The sequence below is a fragment of the Chiloscyllium plagiosum genome, unplaced genomic scaffold (genome assembly GCF_037043375.1).
Source record: "Chiloscyllium plagiosum isolate Xiang-an unplaced genomic scaffold, Cpla_swu_hap1 HiC_scaffold_40, whole genome shotgun sequence".
Lineage (NCBI taxonomy): Eukaryota > Metazoa > Chordata > Chondrichthyes > Orectolobiformes > Hemiscylliidae > Chiloscyllium > Chiloscyllium plagiosum.
Window position 1 is genome coordinate 8,035,035 of NW_028270178.1, and position 23,242 is coordinate 8,058,276.

Consider the following 23,242-nt stretch of genomic DNA (forward strand, 5'->3'; position numbering starts at 1 on the left):
AGGGCACCGTAACCGCGAGGGGATCAGACCAAACTCACCGTAACCGTGAGGTGAATCAGACCGAGGTTATCGTTACCGCGTGAGGGGGGTCAGACCAAGGGCACCGTAACCGCGAGGGGGATCAGCCCGACCTCACCGTAACAGTGAAGGGGGGTCAGGCCGAGGACACCGTAACCATGAGGGGGTCAGACCGAGGGAACCATAAGTGCGAGGCGGGTCAGACCAAACTCACCGTAACATGAGGGGAATCAGACCGCACTCACCGTAACCGCGAGGGGGGTCAGACCAAACTCACCGTAACCATGAGGTGAATCAGACCGAGGGTTACCGTTACCGCGTGAGGGGGGTCAGACCAAGGGCACCGTAACCGGGATGGGGTCAGACCGAGGGCACCGTAACCGCGAGGGGGACAGGACAAGGGCACCTTAACCGTGAGGGGAATCAGACCGAAGGAACCGTAACTGCGAGGGGGATCAAACCGAACCCACCGTAACCGTGAGGGGGATCAGACCGAAGTCATCGTGATTGTGAGGGGTGTCAGACCAAACTCACCGTAACCACGAGGGGGATCAGACCGCACTCACTGTAACCACGAGGGGGTTCAGACCGATGGCACCGTAACCGCGGGGTGGGTCAGACCAAACTCACCATAACCGCGAGGTGGGTCAGACCAAACTCACCGTAACCGCGAGGGGGGTCAGACCGAGGGCACCGTAACCATGAGGGGGTCAGACCGAGGTCATTGTAGCCGCGAGAGGGATCAGACCCAGGGAACCATAACCGCGAGGGGGATTAGAACCAGGGAACCGTAACCGTGAGGGGTATCAGACCGAACTCACCGTAACCTTGAGGGGGTCAGACCGAGGGCACTGTAACCGTGAGGCGGACCGTAACCGCGAGGGGATCAGACGGAGGGCACTGTAACCGTGAGGCGGACCGTAACCGCGAGGGGATCAGACGGAGGGAATCGTAACCACAAGGGGGATCACACCGAGCACAACGTAACTGCGAGGGGGTTCAGAGCGAGGGCATCACCATGATAGGGGGTCAGTCCGAACCCACCAAAACTGTGAGGGGCTCAGACCGTGATCACCGTAACCTCAAGAGTGATCAGACCGAGGGAATTGTAACCGTGAGGGGGGTCAGACCCAGGGCACCGTAACCGCGAGGGGGGTCAGACCGAAGGCATCGTAACCACGAGGGGGATCAGACCGAGGGGGGTCAGACCCAGGGCACCGTAATTGTGAGGGGATCAGACCGAGGGCACCGTAACCGCGAGGTAGGTCAGACCAAACTCACCGTAACCGCGAGGGGGATCAGGCCAAACTCACCGTAACCACGAGGGGGGGGGTCAGACCGAACTCACCGTAACCGTGAGGTGAATCAGACCGAGGTTACCGTTACCGCGTGAGGGGGGTCAGACCAAGGGAACCGTAACCGGGATGGGGGTCAGACTGAGGGCACCGTAACCGCGAGGGGACAGGACGAGGGCACCTTAACCGTTAGGGGGATCAGACCGAGGGCACAGTAACCGCGAGGGGGATCAGACCGAGGGCACAGTAACCGCGAGGGGATCAGACCGAGGGCACCGTAACCACGAGGGGGGTCAGACCAAACTCACCGTAACCCTGAGGGGGATCAGACCGAGGGAACCATAACCGTGAGGGAGATCAGACCGAGGGCACCGTAACCGTGATGGAGATCAGACCGAGGGAACCATAGCCGCGAGGGGGGTCAGACTGAACTCACCGTAATCGCGAGGGGGGTCAGACTGAGGGCACCGTAACCGCGAGGGGGATCAGACCGAGATCACCGTAACCATGAGGAGAAATCAGACCAAACTCACCGTAACCACGAGGAGGGGTCAGACCGAGGGCACCGTAACCGCGAGGGGGTGTCAGACCAAACTCACCGTAACCACGAGGTGGATCAGACTGAGGGCACCGTAACCGCGAGGGCGGTCAGACCAAACTCACCGTAATTGCAAGGTGGGTCAGACTGAAGGAACCGTAACCGCGAGGGGGTGTCAGACCGAACTCATCGTAACCGTGAGGGGGATCAGACCGGGATCTCCGGGGGACCGAGAGAGAGGGAGGGGAGAGAAAGGGAGGGACGGGGGCGGAAGAGATGGTGGACAGAGAGGGAAGGGGAAGAGGGGTGTGACAGAAGGGGGTGACAGAGCAGGAGAGAGTGGGGAGAGGGAGGGGAGAGAGACAGAGCGGGGAGACAGAGAGTGGGGAGACAGAGAGTGGGGAGACAGAGAGTGGGGAGACAGAGAGTGGGAGACAGAGCGGGGAGACAGAGCGGGGAGACAGAGAGTGGGGAGACAGAGAGTGGGGAGACAGAGAGTGGGGAGACAGAGAGTGGGGAGACAGAGAGTGGGGAGACAGAGAGTGGGGTGAGAGAGTGGGGAGACAGAGTGGGGTGAGAGAGTGGGGAGAGAGAGAGAGTGGGGAGAGAGAGAGAGTGGGGAGAGAGAGAGCGGGGAGACAGAGCGGGGAGACAGAGAGTGGGGAGACAGAGAGTGGGGAGACAGAGAGTGGGGAGACAGAGAGTGGGGAGAGAGAGAGTGGGGAGAGAGAGAGTGGGGAGAGAGAGAGTGGGGAGACAGAGAGTGGGGAGACAGAGAGTGGGGAGACAGAGAGTGGGGAGACAGAGAGTGGGGAGACAGAGAGTGGGGAGACAGAGAGTGGGGAGACAGAGCGGGGAGACAGAGCGGGGAGACAGAGAGTGGGGAGACAGAGAGTGGGGAGACAGAGAGTGGGGAGACAGAGAGTGGGGAGACAGAGAGTGGGGAGACAGAGAGTGGGGAGACAGAGAGTGGGGAGACAGAGAGTGGGGAGACAGAGAGTGGGGAGACAGAGAGTGGGGAGACAGAGAGTGGGGAGACAAAGAGTGGGGAGACAAAGAGTGGGGAGACAGAGAGTGGGGAGAGAGAGAGTGGGGAGAGAGAGAGTGGGGAGAGAGAGAGTGGGGAGAGAGAGAGTGGGGAGACAGAGAGTGGGGAGAGAGAGAGTGGGGAGAGAGAGAGTGGGGAGAGAGAGAGTGGGGAGACAGAGAGTGGGGTGAGAGAGTGGGGAGACAGAGTGGGGTGAGAGAGTGGGGAGAGAGAGAGAGTGGGGAGAGAGAGAGAGTGGGAGAGAGAGAGCGGGGAGACAGAGCGGGGAGACAGAGAGTGGGGAGACAGAGAGTGGGGAGACAGAGAGTGGGGAGACAGAGAGTGGGGAGAGAGAGAGTGGGGAGACAGAGAGTGGGGAGACAGAGAGTGGGGAGACAGAGAGTGGGGAGACAGAGAGTGGGGAGACAGAGAGTGGGGAGACAGAGAGTGGGGAGACAGAGAGTGGGGAGACAGAGAGTGGGGAGACAGAGCGGGGAGACAGAGCGGGGAGACAGAGAGTGGGGAGACAGAGAGTGGGGAGACAGAGAGTGGGGAGACAGAGAGTGGGGAGACAGAGAGTGGGGAGACAGAGAGTGGGGAGAGAGAGAGTGGGGAGACAGAGAGTGGGGAGACAGAGAGTGGGAGACAGAGAGTGGGAGACAGAGAGTGGGGAGACAGAGAGTGGGGAGACAGAGAGTGGGGAGAGAGAGAGTGGGGAGAGAGAGAGTGGGGAAGAGAGAGTGGGGAGAGAGAGAGTGGGGAGAGAGAGAGTGGGGAGAGAGAGAGTGGGGAGACAGAGAGTGGGAGAGAGAGAGTGGGGAGAGAGAGAGTGGGGAGAGAGAGAGTGGGGAGAGAGAGAGTGGGGAGAGAGAGAGTGGGGAGACAGAGCGGGGAGACAGAGCGGGGAGAGAGAGAGTGGGGAGACAGAGCGGGGAGACAGAGCGGGGAGACAGAGCGGGGAGAGAGAGAGTGGGGAGACAGAGCGGGGAGAGAGAGAGTGGGGAGACAGAGCGGGGAGACAGAGTGGGGAGAGAGAGAGTGGGGAGAGAGAGAGTGGGGAGACAGAGCGGGGAGAGAGAGCGGGGAGAGAGAGGCGGGAGAGAGAGCGGGGAGACAGAGCGGGGAGAGACAGAGTGGGGAGACAGAGCGGGGAGACAGAGCGGGGAGACAGAGTGGGGAGAGAGAGAGTGGGGAGACAGAGCGGGGAGAGAGAGAGTGGGGAGACAGAGCGGGGAGACAGAGCGGGGAGACAGAGCGGGGAGACAGAGCGGGGAGACAGAGCGGGGAGACAGAGCGGGGAGACAGAGCGGGGAGACAGAGCGGGGAGACAGAGCGGGGAGAGAGAGAGTGGGGAGAGAGAGAATGGGGAGAGAGAGAGTGGGGAGAGAGAGAGTGGGGAGAGAGAGAGTGGGGAGAGAGAGAGTGGGGAGACAGAGCGGGGAGACAGAGCGGGGAGAGAGAGAGTGGGGAGACAGAGCGGGGAGACAGAGCGGGGAGAGAGAGAGTGGGGAGACAGAGCGGGGAGACAGAGCTGGGAGAGAGAGAGTGGGGAGAGAGAGCGGGGAGACAGAGCGGGGAGAGAGAGAGCGGGGAGACAGAGCGGGGAGAGAGAGAGTGGGGAGACAGAGCGGGGAGACAGAGCGGGGAGACAGAGCGGGGAGACAGAGCGGGGAGACAGAGCGGGGAGAGAGAGAGTGGGGAGACAGAGCGGGGAGACAGAGCGGGGAGAGAGAGAGCGGGGAGACAGAGCGGGGAGAGACAGAGCGGGGAGACAGAGCGGGGAGACAGAGCGGGGAGACAGAGCGGGGAGACAGAGCGGGGAGACAGAGCGGGGAGACAGAGCGGGGAGACAGAGCGGGGAGAGAGAGAGTGGGGAGACAGAGCGGGGAGACAGAGCGGGGAGACAGAGCGGGGAGACAGAGCGGGGAGACAGAGCGGGGAGAGAGAGAGTGGGGAGACAGAGCGGGGAGACAGAGCGGGGAGACAGAGCGGGGAGAGAGGGTGAGCGAGAGAGAGGGAAGGAGAGAGAGGGAGGGTTATGGGAGAGGGAGACCCTGGAACATGTTCCCCTCCTCCCGGCTCTCTGCCGAACCGAGCCCTCGGTCTCAGCCACACTCCCCCTCCTTTTATCCTGTCCCCGATCTTCCTGATCCCCGATCTTCCCGAGACCATGGGCTTTTCCCTGGCTCCTTCTGGGCAGATCGCTGCCCTTCTCTCTCTCTCTCTCTCTCTAACTCCCCCAGAAACATCACCCCTTCCCCCCCCCCCCCGAGCAGAGCTCTGACCCCTCGTGTGTATCTGTACGTATCTCCTCCCCCTCCTCCTGACCCCACATCAGATCCCTGTCTGAGGAAGAAGGGCTTATGCCCGAAACGTCGATTCTCCTGTTCCCTGGATGCTGCCTGACCTGCTGCGCTTTTCCAGCAACACATTTCCAGCTGAGGAAAAATCAGCCTTTCCCCAGTTTTCCCGAACTGTCTGAAATCTCACTGCTCCCCGACTGATGCTCCCGTATCGGATTAAACCCGGAACTCTCTCCCTGGCTTTGGAGGAATTTCCACATCCCAGACTTAAAAAAAAAACCCCATTAAAACCCTCTCCCAGATTCGATTCCAAATTACTCTGAGCGTTTGAGAAGGCAGTTTGACCTCCCCGGGGAATTAGAGATTGGGACTAATCAGTAGCTCCGGGTTCGACGAAGTAGATTAGATTCCCCACAGTGTGGACACAGGCCATTCGGCCCATCAAATCCACACCCACCAGACCAATTTACCCCGACTAATGCAACTTACACTGTGGGACAATTCCCCATGGCCAATCCCACCCTAACCTGCACATCCCTGGGCATTATGGGACAATTTCCCATGGCCAATCCACCCTAACCTGCACATCCTGGGCACTATGGGACAATTCCCCATGGCCAATCCCACCCTAACCTGCACATCCTTGGACACTATGGGACAATTTCCATGGCCAATCCCACCCTAACCTGCACATCCCTGGCCACTATGGGACAATTTCCCATCGCCAATCCCACCCTAACCTGCACATCCCTGGGCACTATGGGACAATTTCCCATGGCCAATCCCACCCTAACCTGCACATCCCTGGACACTATGGGACAATTTCCCATGGCCAATCCCACCCTAACCTGCACATCCCTGGACACTATGGGACAATTTCCCATGGCCAATCCACCCTGACCTGCACATCCCTGGACACTATGGGACAATTTCCCATGGCCAATCCCACCCTAACCTGCACATCCCTGGGCACTATGGGACAATTTCCCATGGCCAATCCACCCTAACCTGCACATCCCTGGGCACTATGGGACAATTTCCCATGGTCAACCCACCCTAACCTGCACATCCCTGGGCACTATGGGACAATTTCCCACGGCCAATCCCACCCTAACCTGCACATCCCTGGGCACTATGGGACAATTTCCCATGGCCAATCCACCCTAACCTGCACATCCCTGGGCACTATGGGACAATTTCCCACGGCCAATCCACCCTAACCTGCACATCCCTGGGCACTATGGGACAATTTCCCAAGGCCAATCCACCCTAACCTGGACATGTTTGGACTGTGGGAGGAAACCGGAGCACCCGGAGGAACCCACGCAGACACGGTGTGGGGAAAGTGCAAACTCCACACAGACAGTCGACCCCCCTGAGGGGCGGGATTAAACCCGGGTCCCTGGCGCTGGGAGGGAGCGGTGCTAACACCGAGACCCCAGGAGGAGTTTACAGCTCCTGCCCAATGCGTCGTCCTTGTCCCCTTCATCCCCAGAGTGAGGGAACCAGCCCGTCAGTTTCTGAGTGTCCATGCACTCCACATCCGCCACACTATCCCTCAGCCACCCTGCTGTTTGACTCCCTATTTCCAGGAGAACACGTGCCTCGTTTTGCCGGAAGAACAGAGGAGTTGGATATTATTTAAGTGCTATCATTTCATGGCATCCAGGTCCTTCCCAATACACCATTTCAGTTCCATCTCACTGTAAACGTTCGCTGTAAGTTCTGTGCCTTACCATCTCACTCTCCACAACCACCCCCGAGGTAGGAGTGACGTTCCGGAAGCTAGTGCTTCCCAATAAACCTGCCGGACTCTGACCTGGTGGTTGTGGGATATTCAAGGGGAAGTTGGGAGGGAGGGGGACCGAGGGTTCTGGGGAAAGGCCAGGTGGGGGGGGGGGGGGAGCGTTGGGGATTGTGGATCTCACCGATGGGAGGCGATGGGCTGAATGGCCTCCCGTCGATTGGCGACTGAGGCGTTGGATGGGCGCAGAGGGGGTTTGGAGGGTCCGAGGGGAGGCAGGAAGGTGGAGGGGTGCCCTGAGGGGTGGGGGGGGAAAGAGTTTCATCCCCCCCCCCCCCAACCCCCCCCCCCCCCCATCCTCACCTCCCAGCGTCTTGCCGGAGTAAGACTGCAGGAGGCACTGTTGGAGGCTGTGCTCCCAGGCGGGGCTACGTTTCCCGGACAGGCGCAGCGCGAGGACGATCCTCGGATCCAGGAATCCCGGCAAATCCTGACCCTGTCCAGGAGGAGGCTGAACATCAGGCTCCCCAGGGCTCCCTGCTCCCGCGGGATACCTACCCCAGGGTGGGGGGGTGGGGTGGGGGGGGGGGAACAGAGAGAGAGAGAGAGAGAGAGACAAGAAAATACAACAAACCCTCACCCTCCACCCCCCTCCTCACCCCCCAGGGAAGGGGGAACGCGGCTACATTGCTGTAGCGCCTTGCCCCCCTCCCCCCTCACCCCGCCGACACCCAGACAGGGAAGGGGAAACGCGGCTGCATTGCTGTAGCGCCTTGCCCCCCCCCCCCCTCACTCCCCCGACACCCAGACAGGGAAGGGGGAACGCGGCTGCATTGCTGTAGCGCCTTGCCCCCCCACCCCCCGAACCGCCCGCGAACACCCACCCAGTTTCCGGGAATGCCATCCCAGCCGGGACGTTCCCCACAGACAGAGTTTTCCGGAGGATGTGCTGGAGCTCCCCCTCCCACTCCCCCCCACCCCCCCCTCCACCGGCCCCGAGGGAGGGTGGTGGCCAGGGGGAGGGTAACCCAGATTCCCCGCTCACCCCCCCCCCACCTTCCCGAAGTGCGGCATTCCCAACGCTTTCGGGAATCTTTACGGAAAACACCCAGACAGGACACGCCCAGCGGGAAAAACGCTGTTCGGGATTCCGCATGGAGGGGAGGGGAGAGGGGAGGAGTGGAGGGGGAGGGGGGTAGGGGGAGAGGGAGGGAGTGAGGGAGAGGGGGAGGGGGAAGGAGTGACGGGGAGGAGTGAGGGGGAGGAGTGGAGGGGGAGGGGGGAGAGGGAGGGAGTGAGGGGGAGGGAGTGAGGGGGAGGGAGTGAGGGCAGGGAGTGAGGGGGAGGGAGTGAGGGGGAGGGAGTGAGGGGAGGGAGTGAGGGGGAGGGAGTGAGGGGGAGTGATTGAGGTGGAGGTAGGGAGGGAGAGGGAGTGAGGGGGACGGAGTGAGGTGGAGGGAGTGAGGGGGAGGGAGTGAGGGGGAGGGAGTGAGGGGGAGGGAGTGAGGGGGAGGGAGTGAGGGGGAGGGAGTGAGGGGGAGGGAGTGAGGGGGAGGGAGTGGGGGGAGGGAGTGGGGGGAGGGAGTGGGGGGAGGGAGTGGGGGGAGGGAGTGGGGTGGTGGGAGTGGGGGGGAGGGAGTGGGGGGTGGGAGTGAGGGGGAGGGAGTGAGGGGGAGGGAGTGAGGGGAGGGAGTGAGGGGAGGGAGTGAGGGGAGGGAGTGGGGTGGTGGGAGTGAGGGGGAGGGAGTGGGGGGTCGGAGTGAGGGGAGGGAGTGAGGGGGAGGGAGTGAGGGGAGGGAGTTCGGGGAAGGAGTGGGGTGAGTGGGGGGAAGGGAATGTGGGGGAGGGAGTGGGGGGAGGGCGTGGGTTGGTGGGAGTGAGGGGGAGGGAGTGGGGGGGTGGGAGTGAGGGGGAGGGAGTGAGGGGGAGGGAGTGGGGGGAGGGGATGAGGGAAAGGGGTGAGAGGGAGGGAGTCGGGGGAGGAGTGGGGTGAGTGGGGGGGAGGGAATGTGGGTAGTGAGTGTGGGGGAGGTGCAGGTTTGGGTGGATAATTCTGGGGGTAATTGTCGAGTAATAGGACTGAGGGAACGGGTCTGGGGGTTACTCTTCGGTGGGACAGTACGGACATGTTGGGCCGAAGGGCGTGTTCCTCAGTGTGCGGTTTCCGTGATTTGATCAAATGAACGTTGGGGGAGTCCGACCGAAACTGATGGGGAGGGAGATGGTCCTGATTGGGAATGGGGTTTACAGAGATAGGGAGGGGCTATAGGGGCCGGAGGGGGTTACAGAGATAGGGAGGGGGTGTAGGGGCTGGAGGGGGTTACAGAGATAGGGAGGGGGTGTAGGGGCCGGAGGGGGTTACAGAGATAGGGAGGGGGTGTAGGGGCTGGAGGGGGTTACAGAGATAGGGAGGGGGTGTAGGGGCCGGAGGGGGTTACAGAGATAGGGAGGGGGTGTAGGGGCTGGAGGGGGTTACAGAGATAGGGAGGGGGTGTAGGGGCCGGAGGGGGTTACAGAGATAGGGAGGGGGGTGTAGGGGCCGGAGGGGGTTACAGAGATAGGGAGGGGGTGTAGGGGCTGGAGGGGGTTACAGAGATAGGGAGGGGGTGTAGGGGCTGGAGGGGGTTACAGAGATAGGGAGGGTGTGTAGGGGCTGGAGGGGGTTACAGAGATAGGGAGGGGGTGTAGGGGCTGGAGGGGGTTACAGAGATAGGGAGGGGGTGGAGGGGGTTACAGGGATAGGGAGGGGGTGGGCGGGGTACAGGGATAGGGAGGGGGTGGGGGGGTTACAGGGATAGGGAGGGGGTGGAGGGGGGGTACAGGGATAGGGAGGGGGTGGGGGGGGGTTACAGGGATAGGGAGGGGGTGGAGGGGGGTTACAGGGATAGGGAGGGGGTGGGGGGGGTTACAGGGATAGGGAGGGGGTGGAGGGGGGGTACAGGGATAGGGAGGGGGTGGAGGGGGGTTACAGGGATAGGGAGGGGGTGGGGGGGTTACAGGGATAGGGAGGGGGTGGAGGGGGGGTACAGGGATAGGGAGGGGGTGGGGGGGGGGGTTACAGGGATAGGGAGGGGGTGGAGGGGGGTTACAGAGATAGGGAGGGGGTGTAGGGGCTGGAGGGGGTTACAGAGATAGGGAGGGGGTGTAGGGGCTGGAGGGGGTTACAGAGATAGGGAGGGGGTGTAGGGGCCGGAGGGGGTTACAGAGATAGGGAGGGGGTGTAGGGGGTTACAGAGATAGGGAGGGGGTGTAGGGGCTGGAGGGGGTTACAGAGATAGGGAGGGGGTGTAGGGGGTGGAGGGGGTTACAGGGATAGGGAGGGGGTGGGCGGGTTACAGGGATAGGGAGGGGGTGGAGGGGGGTTACAGGGATAGGGAGGGGGTGGGGGGGGTTACAGGGATAGGGAGGGGGTGGAGGGGGGAACAGGGATAGGGAGGGGGTGGGGGGGTACAGAGAGAGGGAGGGGGTGGGGGGGGTACAGGGATAGGGAGGGGCTGGAGGGGGTTACAGGGATAGGGAGGGGGTGGGGGGGGGTACAGAGAGAGGGAGGGGGTGGGGGGGGTACAGGGATAGGGAGGGGCTGGAGGGGGTTACAGGGATAGGGAGGGGGTGGAGGGGGTGGGGGGGGGTGGAGGGGGTGGGGGGGGTTACAGGGATAGGGAGGGGGTGGGGGGGGGTGGAGGGGGTGTGGGGGGTTACAGGGATAGGGAGGGGGTGAGGGGGTTACAGAGAGAGGGAGGGGGTTACAGAGAGAGGGAGGGGGTTACAGAGAGAGGGAGGGGGTTACAGAGAGAGGGAGGGGGGAGGGGGTGAGGGGGTGGGGGGGGTACAGGGATAGGGAGGGGGTTTGTACACGCGGTGAATCTGAACACAGGAGTGTATTCCCAGCCCCCGGTGCGGTTCCTCGGGGTATGAGCCCACTCTGTACTTACAACATGCCCGTGTTCTGGGGGACCCCGATGGTCGGACCGGCCTGATGCTCCCCGTCTCGGTGCTCAGGGAGAGACGGGATCCCACTGTCTGATGGGACATCATCGAGCGTGTTGTACCCGTGTCCGGGGTGGCACTGCGTGCTGTACCCGTGTTGTGGTGCCCCGTGTCAGGGGTGGCACTGCGTGCTGTACCCGTGTTGTGGTGCCCAGTCTCCGGGGTGGCACTGCGTGTTGTACCCGTGTTGTGGTGCCCAGTCTCCGGGGTGGCACTGCGTGTTGTACCCGTGTTGTGATGCCTCAGGCCCAGAGGGGTATGTGTTGCTCCCGTGTTGTGAAACCTACTGCCTACAGGGGCCTGTGTTTTATGTGTGTTGTGATGCCCAGTGCCCATTGAGGTACGTGTTGATCCCATGTTGTGAAACCCACTGCTCATGTGAATACGTGTTGCAGCCGTGTTGCGATGCCTAGTGCCCATAGGGTCACGTGTGACAGCCGTGTCGCGATGCCGAACGCCCAGGGGGGTGCGTGTCAATCCTGTGTTGTGATACCCAGTGCCCAGTGGGGTGCGTGTTGCAGCCGTGTTGCGATGCCAAGTGCCCGAGAGGGTGCGTGTCGATCGCGTGTTGTGATACCAAGAGACTGGGTTAGAACGTGTGGAACCCACATTGATTCGGGCAGGGGATGGGGACGTGGATCGCAGCCCAGACACAGAGCTCAGTCCTGGGGAGGGGAGAGACACGGGGAGGTCAGAGCTATTCCCCCACAGCCCCCTCAGCACTGACCCTCCGACAGTGCCCACTCCCTCCGCACTGACCCTCCGACAGTGCCCACTCCCTCAGCACCGACCCTCCGACAGTGTCCACTCCCTCAGCAATGACCCTCCGACAGTGCCCACTCCCTCAGCACCGACCCTCCAACAGTGTCCACTCCCTCAGCAATGACCCTCCGACAGTGCCCACTCCCTCAGCAATGACCCTCCGACAGTGCCCACTCCCTCAGCACTGACCCTCCAACAGTGTCCACTCCCTCAGCAATGACCCTCCGACAGTGCCCACTCCCACAGCACTGACCCTCCGACAGTGCCCACTCCCTCAGCACTGACCCTCCGACAGTGTGGCACTCCCTCAGCACTGACCCTCCGACAGTGCCCACTTCCTCAGCACTGACCCTCCGACAGGGCCCACTCCCTCAGCACTGACCCTCCGACAGGGCCCACTCCCTCAGCACTGACCCTCCGACAGGGCCCACTCCCTCAGCACTGACCCTCCGACAGGGCCCACTCCCTCAGCACTGACCCCCCGACAGTGTGGCACTCCCTCAGCACTGACCCTCCGACAGTGCCCACTCCCTCAGCACTGACCCTCCGACAGTGCCCACTCCCTCAGCACTGACCCTCCGACAGTGCCCACTCCCTCAGCACTGACCCTCCGACAGTGCCCACTCCCTCAGCACTGACCCTCCGACAGTGCCCACTCCCTCAGCACTGACCCTCCGACAGTGCCCTCTCCCTCAGCACTGACCCTCCGACAGTGCCCACTCCCACAGCACTGACCCTCCGACAGTGCCCACTCCCTCAGCACTGACCCTCCGACAGTGTGGCACTCCCTCAGCACTGACCCTCCGACAGTGCCCTCTCCCTCAGCACTGACCCTCCGACAGGGCCCACTTCCTCAGCACTGACCCTCCGACAGTGCCCACTCCCTCAGCACTGACCCTCTGACAGGGCCCACTCCCTCAGCACTGACCCTCCGACAGGGCCCACTCCCTCAGCACTGACCCTCCGACAGGGCCCACTCCCTCAGCACTGACCCTCGCTCAGTTCGGTGCTGGGGATGTTACCTTCACAGCTGATCCCGGCAATGTCCAGGTAGGTCTTTCCCTCCAGGGTTTCGATCACGAGTGCGAGTGCTTCGGGGGTGATAGACGAGTTATGCCACGTCCGGGTCCGGTTGATCAAGTGTTCGAGTGATTTACTGCAGTTATAGCGGAGAGGGTGGACCAGGATGTCTGCTCCCATCGCCTGTGCAACACACACGGGGACACGGGTCAACACACCAACAACCAGCGAGCCCCCGCATCCCAAAACTGTACACAGTGTCTCCCAGTGTGAGACAGAGACCGGAACTGTACACAGTGACTCCCAGTGTGATACAGAGACAGGAACTGTACACAGTGAGTCCCAGTGCGATACAGAGACAGGAACTATACACAGTGACTCCCAGTGTGATACAGAGACCGGAACTGTACACAGTGACCCCCAGTGTGATACAGAGACCGGAACTGTACACAGTGACTCCCAGTGTGATACAGAGACAGGAACTGTACACAGTGACTCCCAGTGTGATACAGAGACAGGAACTGTACACAGTGACTCCCAGTGTGATACAGAGACTGGAACTGTACACAGTGAGTCCCAGTGCGATACAGAGACCGGAACTGTACACAGTGACCCCCAGTGTGATACAGAGACCGGAACTGTACACAGTGACTCCCAGTGCGATACAGAGACCGGAACTGTACACAGTGACTCCCAGTACGATACAGAGACAGGAACTGTACACAGTGACTCCCAGTGTGATACAGAGACCGGAACTGTACACAGTGACTCCCAGTGTGATACAGAGACTGGAACTGTACACAGTGACTCCCAGTGTGATACAGAGACAGGAACTGTACACAGTGACTCCCAGTGCGATACGGAGACCGGAACTGTACACAGTGAGTCCCAGTGTGATACAGAGACAGGAACTGTACACAGTGACTCCCAGTGTGATACAGAGACCGTAACTGTACACAGTGACTCCCAGTGCGATACAGAGACTGGAACTGTACACAGTGACTCCCAGTGTGATACAGAGACAGGAACTGTACACAGTGACTCCCAGTGCGATACAGAGACTGGAACTGTACACAGTGACTCCCAGTGTGATACAGAGACTGGAAATGTACACAGTGAGTCCCAGTGCGATACAGAGACCGGAAATGTACACAGTGACCCCCAGTGCGATACAGAGACCGGAACTGTACACAGTGACTCCCAGTGTGATACAGAGACAGGAACTGTACACAGTGACTCCCAGTGTGATACAGAGACCGGAACTGTACACAGTGACTCCCAGTGTGATACAGAGACTGGAACTGTACACAGTGACTCCCAGTGTGATACAGAGACAGGAACTGTACACAGTGACTCCCAGTGCGATACGGAGACCGGAACTGTACACAGTGACTCCCAGTGCGATACAGAGACTGGAACTGTACACAGTGACTCCCAGTGTGATACAGAGACTGGAACTGTACACAGTGACTCCCAGTGTGATACAGAGACAGGAACTGTACACAGTGACTCCCAGTGTGATACAGAGACTGGAACTGTACACAGTGACTCCCAGTGTGATACAGAGACTGGAACTGTACACAGTGACTCCCAGTGTGATACAGAGACAGGAACTGGACACAGTGACTCCCAGTGTGATACAGAGACCGGAACTGTACACAGTGACTCCCAGTGCGATACAGAGACCGGAACTGTACACAGTGACTCCCAGTGTGATCCAGAGACCGGAACTGTACACAGTGACTCCCAGTATGATACAGAGACCGGAACTGTACACAGTGACCCCCAGTGTGATACAGAGACAGGAACTGTACACAGTGACTCCCAGTGCGATACAGAGACAGGAACTGTACACAGTGACTCCCAGTGTGATACAGAGACAGGAACTGTACACAGTGAGTCCCAGTGTGATACAGAGACCGGAACTGTACACAGTGACTCCCAGTGCGATACAGAGACAGGAACTGTACACAGTGACTCCCAGTGCGATACAGAGACCGGAACTGTACACAGTGACTCCCAGTGTGATATAGAGACCGGAACTGTACACAGTGACTCCCAGTGTGATACAGAGACAGGAACTGTACACAGTGACTCCCAGTGCGATACAGAGACCGGAACTGTACACAGTGAGTCCCAGTGTGATACAGAGACCGGAACTGTACACAGTGACTCCCAGTGTGATACAGAGACCGGAACTGTACACAGTGACTCCCAGTGTGATACAGAGACAGGAACTGTACACAGTGACTCCCAGTGCGATACAGAGACCGGAACTGTACACAGTGACTCCCAGGGTGATACAGAGACCGGAACTGTACACAGTGACTCCCAGTGTGATACAGAGACAGGAACTGTACACAGTGACTCCCAGTGCGATACAGAGACCGGAACTGTACACAGTGACTCCCAGTGTGATACAGAGACAGGAACTGTACACAGTGACTCCCAGTGCGATACAGAGACCGGAACTGTACACAGTGACTCCCAGTGTGATACAGAGACCGGAACTGTACACAGTGAGTCCCAGTGCGATACAGAGACCGGAACTGTACACAGTGACTCCCAGTGCGATACAGAGACCGGAACTGTACACAGTGACTCCCAGTGTGATACAGAGACAGGAACTGTACACAGTGACTCCCAGTGTGATACAGAGACCGGAACTGTACACAGTGACTCCCAGTGAGATACAGAGACCGGAACTGTACACAGTGACTCCCAGTGAGATACAGAGACCGGAACTGTACACAGTGAGTCCCAGTGTGTTACAGAGACCGGAACTGTACACAGTGACTCCCAGAGTGATACAGAGACTGGAAGTGTACACAGTGACTCCCAGTGCGATACAGAGACCGGAACTGTACACAGTGACTCCCAGTGTGATACAGAGACCGGAACTGTACACAGTGACTCCCAGTGTGATACAGAGACAGGAACTGTACACAGTGACTCCCAGTGCGATACAGAGACCGGAACTGTACACAGTGACTCCCAGTGTGATACAGAGACAGGAACTGTACACAGTGACTCCCAGTGTGATACAGAGACAGGAACTGTACACAGTGACTCCCAGTGTGATACAGAGACAGGAACTGTACACGGTGACTCCCAGTGTGTTACAGAGACCGGAACTGTACACAGTGACTCCCAGTGTGATACAGAGACCGGAACTGTACACAGTGACTCCCAGTGTGTTACAGAGACCGGAACTGTACACAGTGACTCCCAGTGTGTTACAGAGACCGGAACTGTACACAGTGACTCCCAGTGTGATACAGAGACCGGAACTGTACACAGTGACTCCCAGTGTGATACAGAGACAGGAACTGTACACAGTGACTCCCAGTGTGATACAGAGACCGGAACTGTACACAGTGACTCCCAGTGTGTTACAGAGACCGGAACTGTACACAGTGACTCCCAGTGTGATACAGAGACCGGAACTGTACACAGTGTCTCCCAGTGCGATACAGAGACCGGAACTGTACACAGTGACTCCCAGTGTGATACAGAGACCGGAACTCTACACAGTGAGACCCAGTGTGATACAGAGACCGGAACTGTACACAGTGACTCCCAGTGCGATACAGAGACCGGAACAGTACACAGTGACTCCCAGTGCGATACAGAGACCGGAATTGTACACAGTGACTCCCAGTGTGATACAGAGACCGGAACTGTACACAGTGACTCCCAGTGTAATACAGAGACCGGAACTGTACACGGTCACTCCCAGTGCGATACAGAGACCGGAACTGTACACAGTGACTCCCAGTGTGATACGGAGACCGGAACTGTACACAGTGACTCCCAGTGTGATACGGAGACCGGAACTGGACACAGTGACTCCCAGTGTGATACGGAGACCGGAACTGTACACAGAGACTCCCAGTGTGATACGGAGACCGGAACTGTACACAGTGACTCCCAGTGTGATACGGAGACCGGAACTGTACACAGTGACTCCCAGTGTGATACAGAGACAGGAACTGTACACAGTGACTCCCAGTGCGATACAGAGACCGGAACTGGACACAGTGACTCCCAGTGCGATACAGAGACCGGAACTGTACACAGTGAGTCCCAGTGCGATACAGAGACCGGAACTGTACACAGTGAGTCCCAGTGCGATACAGAGACCGGAACTGTACACAGTGACTCCCAGTGTGATACAGAGACAGGAACTGTACACAGTGACTCCCAGTGTGATACAGAGACCGGAACTGTACGCAGTGACTCCCAGTGCGATACAGAGACAGGAACTGTACACAGTGACTCCCAGTGTGATACAGAGACCGGAACTGTACACTGTGACTCCCAGTGTGATACAGAGACCGGAACTGTACACAGTGAGTCCCAGTGCGATACAAAGACCGGAACTGTACACAGTGACTCCCAGTGTGATACAGAGACTGGAACTGTACACAGTGACTCCCAGTGTGATACAGAGACCGGAACTGTGCACAGTGACTCCCAGTGTGATACAGAGACCGGAACTGTACACAGTGAGTCCCAGTGCGATACAGAGACAGGAACTGTACACAGTGACTCCCAGTGTGATACAGAGACAGGAACTGTACACAGTGACTCCCAGTGTGATACAGAGACCGGAACTGTACACAGTGACTCCCAGTATGATACGGAGACCGGAACTGTACACAGTGACTCCCAGGGTGATACAGAGACCGGAACTGTACACAGTGACTCCCAGTGTGATACAGAGACAGGAACTGTACACAGTGACTCCCAGTGTGATACAGAGACCGGAACTGTACACAGTGACTCCCAGTGTGATACAGAGACCGGAACTGTACACGGTGACTCCCAGTGTGATACAGAGACCGGAACTGTACACAGTGACTCCCAGTGTGATACAGAGACAGGAACTGTACACAGTGACTCCCAGTGTGATACAGAGACAGGAACTGTACACAGTGACTCCCAGTGCGATACAGAGACCGGAACTGTACACAGTGACTCCCAGTGTGATACAGAGACAGGAACTGTACACAGTGACTCCCAGTGCGATACAGAGACCGGAACTGTACACAGTGACTCCCAGTGTGATACACAGACCGGAACTGTACACAGTGAGTCCCAGTGCGATACAGAGACCGGAACTGTACACAGTGACTCCCAGTGCGATACAGAGACCGGAACTGTACACAGTGACTCCCAGTGTGATACAGAGACAGGAACTGTACACAGTGACTCCCAGTGTGATACAGAGACCGGAACTGTACACAGTGACTCCCAGTGAGATACAGAGACCGGAACTGTACACAGTGACTCCCAGTGAGATACAGAGACCGGAACTGTACACAGTGAGTCCCAGTGTGTTACAGAGACCGGAACTGTACACAGTGACTCCCAGAGTGATACAGAGACTGGAAGTGTACACAGTGACTCCCAGTGCGATACAGAGACCGGAACTGTACACAGTGACTCCCAGTGTGATACAGAGACCGGAACTGTACACAGTGACTCCCAGTGTGATACAGAGACAGGAACTGTACACAGTGACTCCCAGTGCGATACAGAGACCGGAACTGTACACAGTGACTCCCAGTGTGATACAGAGACAGGAACTGTACACAGTGACTCCCAGTGTGATACAGAGACAGGAACTGTACACAGTGACTCCCAGTGTGATACAGAGACAGGAACTGTACACGGTGACTCCCAGTGTGTTACAGAGACCGGAACTGTACACAGTGACTCCCAGTGTGATACAGAGACCGGAACTGTACACAGTGACTCCCAGTGTGTTACAGAGACCGGAACTGTACACAGTGACTCCCAGTGTGTTACAGAGACCGGAACTGTACACAGTGACTCCCAGTGTGATACAGAGACCGGAACTGTACACAGTGACTCCCAGTGTGATACAGAGACAGGAACTGTACACAGTGACTCCCAGTGTGATACAGAGACCGGAACTGTACACAGTGACTCCCAGTGTGTTACAGAGACCGGAACTGTACACAGTGACTCCCAGTGTGATACAGAGACCGGAACTGTACACAGTGTCTCCCAGTGCGATACAGAGACCGGAACTGTACACAGTGACTCCCAGTGTGATACAGAGACCGGAACTCTACACAGTGAGACCCAGTGTGATACAGAGACCGGAACTGTACACAGTGACTCCCAGTGCGATACAGAGACCGGAACAGTACACAGTGACTCCCAGTGCGATACAGAGACCGGAATTGTACACAGTGACTCCCAGTGTGATACAGAGACCGGAACTGTACACAGTGACTCCCAGTGTAATACAGAGACCGGAACTGTACACGGTCACTCCCAGTGCGATACAGAGACCGGAACTGTACACAGTGACTCCCAGTGTGATACGGAGACCGGAACTGTACACAGTGACTCCCAGTGTGATACGGAGACCGGAACTGGACACAGTGACTCCCAGTGTGATACGGAGACCGGAACTGTACACAGAGACTCCCAGTGTGATACGGAGACCGGAACTGTACACAGTGACTCCCAGTGTGATACGGAGACCGGAACTGTACACAGTGACTCCCAGTGTGATACAGAGACAGGAACTGTACACAGTGACTCCCAGTGCGATACAGAGACCGGAACTGGACACAGTGACTCCCAGTGCGATACAGAGACCGGAACTGTACACAGTGAGTCCCAGTGCGATACAGAGACCGGAACTGTACACAGTGACTCCCAGTGTGATACAGAGACAGGAACTGTACACAGTGACTCCCAGTGTGATACAGAGACCGGAACTGTACGCAGTGACTCCCAGTGCGATACAGAGACAGGAACTGTACACAGTGACTCCCAGTGTGATACAGAGACCGGAACTGTACACTGTGACTCCCAGTGTGATACAGAGACCGGAACTGTACACAGTGAGTCCCAGTGCGATACAGAGACCGGAACTGTACACAGTGACTCCCAGTGTGATACAGAGACTGGAACTGTACACAGTGACTCCCAGTGTGATACAGAGACCGGAACTGTGCACAGTGACTCCCAGTGTGATACAGAGACCGGAACTGTACACAGTGAGTCCCAGTGCGATACAGAGACAGGAACTGTACACAGTGACTCCCAGTGTGATACAGAGACCGGAACTGTACACGGTGACTCCCAGTGTGATACAGAGACCGGAACTGTACACAGTCACTCCCAGTGCGATACAGAGACCGGAGCTGTACACGGTGACTCCCAGTGTGATACAGAGACCGGAACTGTACACAGTGACTCCCAGTGTGATACAGAGACCGGAACTGTACACAGTCACTCCCAGTATGATACGGAGACCGGAACTGTACACAGTGTCTCCCAGTGTGATACGGAGACCGGAACTGTACACAGTGTCTCCCAGTGTGATACAGAGACCGGAACTGTACACAGTGTCTCCCAGTGTGATACAGAGACCGGAACTGTACACAGTGACTCCCAGTGCGATACAGAGACCGGAACTGTACACAGTGACTCCCAGTGTGATACAGAGACCGGAACTGTACACAGTGACTCCCAGTGTGATACAGAGACCGGAACTGTACACAGTGACTCCCAGTGTGATACAGAGACAGGAACTGTACACAGTGACTCCCAGTGCGATACAGAGACCGGAACTGTACACAGTGACTCCCAGTATGATACGGAGACCGGAACTGTACACAGTGACTCCCAGTGTGATACAGAGACTGGAACTGTACACAGTGACTCCCAGTGTGATACAGAGACCGGAACTGTGCACAGTGACTCCCAGTGTGATACAGAGACCGGAACTGTACACAGTGAGTCCCAGTGCGATACAGAGACAGGAACTGTACACAGTGACTCCCAGTGTGATACAGAGACCGGAACTGTACACGGTGACTCCCAGTGTGATACAGAGACCGGAACTGTACACAGTCACTCCCAGTGCGATACGGAGACCGGAACTGGACACAGTGACTCCCAGTGTGATACAGAGACCGGAACTGTACACAGTCACTCCCAGTGTGCTAGAGACCGGAACTGTACACAGTGACTCCCAGTGTGATACAGAGAACGGAACTGTACACAGTGACTCCCAGTGTGATACAGAGACAGGAACTGTACACAGTGACTCCCAGTGTGATACAGAGACCGGAACTGTACACAGTGACTCCCAGTGCGATACAGAGACTGGAACTGTACACAGTGACTCCCAGTGTGATACAGAGACTGGAACTGTACACAGTGACTCCCAGTGTGATACAGAGACCGGAACTGTACACAGTGACTCCCAGTGTGATACAGAGACAGGAACTGTACACAGTGACTCCCAGTGTGATACAGAGACCGGAACTGTACACAGTGACCCCCAGTGCGATACAGAGACTGGAACTGTACACAGTGACTCCCAGTGTGATACAGAGACAGGAACTGTACACAGTGACTCCCAGTGTGATACAGAGACCGGAACTGTACGCAGTGACTCCCAGTGCGATACAGAGACAGGAACTGTACACAGTGACTCCCAGTGTGATACAGAGACCGGAACTGTACACAGTGACTCCCAGTGTGATACAGAGACCGGAACTGTACACAGTGACTCCCAGTGTGATACAGAGACAGGAACTGTACACAGTGACTCCCAGTGCGATACAGAGACAGGAACTGTACACAGTGACTCCCAGTGCGATACAGAGACCGGAACTGGACACAGTGACTCCCAGTGTGATACAGAGACCGGAACTGTACACAGTGACTCCCAGTGTGATACAGAGACCGGAACTGTACACAGTGACTCCCAGTGTGATACAGAGACAGGAACTGTACACAGTGACTCCCAGTGCGATACAGAGACCGGAACTGTACACAGTGAGACCCAGTGTGATTCAGAGACCGGATCTGTACACAGTGACTCCCAGTGCGATACAGAGACCGGAACTGTACACAGTGACTCCCAATGCGATACAGAGACCGGAACTGTACACAGTGACTCCCAGTGTGAGACAGAGACCGGAACTGTACACAGTGACTCCCAGTGTGATACAGAGACCGGAACTGTACACAGTGACTCCCAGTGTGATACAGAGACCGGAACGGTACACAGTCACTCCCAGTGCGATACGGAGACCGGAACTGGACACAGTGACTCCCAGTGTGATACAGAGACCGGAACTGGACACAGTGACTCCCAGTGTGATACAGAGACCGGAACTGTACACAGTGACTCCCAGTGTGATACAGAGACCGGAACTGTACACAGTGACTCCCAGTGTGATACAGAGACAGGAACTGTACACAGTGACTCCTAGTGTGATACAGAGACCGGAACTGTACACAGTGACTCCCAGTGTGATACAGAGACCGGGACTGTACACAGTGACTCCCAGTGTGATACAGAGACCGGAACTGTACACAGTGACTCCCAGTGCGATACAGAGACCGGAACTGTACACAGTGACTCCCAGTGTGATACAGAGACAGGAACTGTACACAGTGACTCCCAGTGCGATACAGAGACCAGAACTGTACACAGTGACTCCCAGTGCGATACAGAGACCGGAACTGCACACAGTGACTCCCAGTGTGATACAGAGACCGGAACTGTACACAGTGACTCCCAGTGTGATACAGAGACAGGAACTGTACACAGTGACTCCCAGTGCGATACAGAGACAGGAACTGTACACAGTGACTCCCAGTGTGATACAGAGACAGGAACTGTACACAGTGACTCCCAGTGCGATACAGAGACTGGAACTGTACACAGTGACTCCCAGTGTGATACAGAGACAGGAACTGTACACAGTGACTCCCAGTGCGATACAGAGACTGGAACTGTACACAGTGACTCCCAGTGTGATACAGAGACCGGAACTGTACACAGTGACTCCCAGTGTGATACAGAGACCGGAACTGTACACAGTGACTCCCAGTGCGATACAGAGACAGGAACTGTACACAGTGACTCCCAGTGTGATACAGAGACCGGAACTGTACACAGTGACTCCCAGTGTGATACAGAGACAGGAACTGTACACAGTGACTCCCAGTGCGATACAGAGACAGGAACTGTATACAGTGACTCCCAGTGCGATATAGAGACAGGAACTGTACACAGTGACTCCCAGTGTGATACAGAGACAGGAACTGTACACAGTGACTCCCAGTGTGATACAGAGACCGGAACTGTACACAGTGACTCCCAGTGTGATACAGAGACAGGAACTGTACACAGTGACTCCCAGTGCGATACAGAGACCGGAACTGTACACAGTGACTCCCAGTGTGATACAGAGACAGGAACTGTACACAGTGACTCCCAGTGCGATACAGAGACTGGAACTGTACACAGTGACTCCCAGTGTGATACAGAGACCGGAACTGTACACAGTGACTCCCAGTGTGATACAGAGACCGGAACTGTACACAGTGAGTCCCAGTGCGATACAGAGACCGGAACTGTACACAGTGACTCCCAGTGCGATACAGAGACAGGAACTGTACACAGTGACTCCCAGTGCGATACAGAGACTGGAACTGTACACAGTGACTCCCAGTGTGATACAGAGACCGGAACTGTAC